General features: G+C 30.1%; 1 pseudogene; it reads left to right on the top strand.

Annotated features, from left to right (window-relative positions):
• The first annotated feature begins 409 nt into the window (after positions 1–409).
• The window catches only part of LOC111388266, a 2,888-nt pseudogene continuing 2,137 nt past the window's right edge, over positions 410–1,160 (top strand).

The raw sequence follows: 1,160 nt of genomic DNA, 5'->3' as shown, positions 1-1,160 counted from the left end.
TTAGCCAAATTGATGCAAGTCTTTTTTCCCCCCTCCATATGTGAAGGGGGTTTGACCGATCGGTTTTTTATGCAGAACTCTTATTTATGGAAATTGGTACATAGCCACTACAAGTTTTAATATCAAACAAGTAATAAAAGAAAATAAATGAGAGTATATCACAACATCATAATAATGTTTTAAAATTAATTTTCTTAAACGTTGCATTAAATTTTCAAAAGCAATATTCTACCAATATTGTTGGGTTTGATTACACGTTGTTATAATTAAAATTATTGGTGGATAATTAAATCACATTTGTGAAGCTACTGTATGTATGATTAAAATTTAAATAAAAAAAAAATCAACTTGTAATCATAAAGAAATTATAATGAAGTTAAAATTATTCCAGGTATCTATACATTAAAACATGTCCCATTCCCTTTGTCAGTCCACCTGTAATCTGTCACAGGAGACAAGCAAAGAAGACAGCATCAATTGCATTCACAGTATTGCATTCCCATAATGTGTTTACCTCTAAATGAGCATGTGGACGGAGTAATAGAAAGGTCTAGGTGCCATGTCAGGTACAACAAGAGTTAATTAACAATATTGATGCATGAAGTATGATATATATGTGGATTAATTCATTTAACATACTTATGTTATTTTTATTATTTCACTTTGGTTAGTACTATTGGTAGAAATCACAATGTCTCTGTATATATAAGTATATGTTTGTGACGTTACCAAATTATCGAATAATCATTTCCACTCTCGTTCACACCCTCACTTCAATGGGCTCATAAATTATTTTTTCGACGTTTATTTATGCACGTACCGGTTATAATATTGACTAATCATAAATCATTACATTCATTACAGTATTATGCAAAAGAATAAAATAAAATAAAATAAAATTGCATTGTAATTGACAGTACAAATTATTTTTCAAACAAATCAAAGAAGGAAAAGGACACAATTTAAGGTGCTTCACTCTCAATACGACATTTATGTACACCAAGTGCCGCTGAAAAACACACTATACACAAGAATAGAATTACAAAGTGCTTTGTAGTCACCTCTCTCTTTTTCTACAGAATGACACTCTGAATGGAGTTTGCCCTAATATCTTTTGCATAGGATAAAAATATTAGGGCAACATAGTACGTGCATAAAAT

Source organism: Olea europaea, unplaced genomic scaffold, assembly GCF_002742605.1.
Source record: "Olea europaea var. sylvestris unplaced genomic scaffold, O_europaea_v1 scaffold4792, whole genome shotgun sequence".
NCBI lineage: Eukaryota > Viridiplantae > Streptophyta > Magnoliopsida > Lamiales > Oleaceae > Olea > Olea europaea.
The sequence above is the reverse complement of the archived record's forward strand: the minus strand, read 5'-3'. Positions and strand labels throughout refer to the sequence as shown.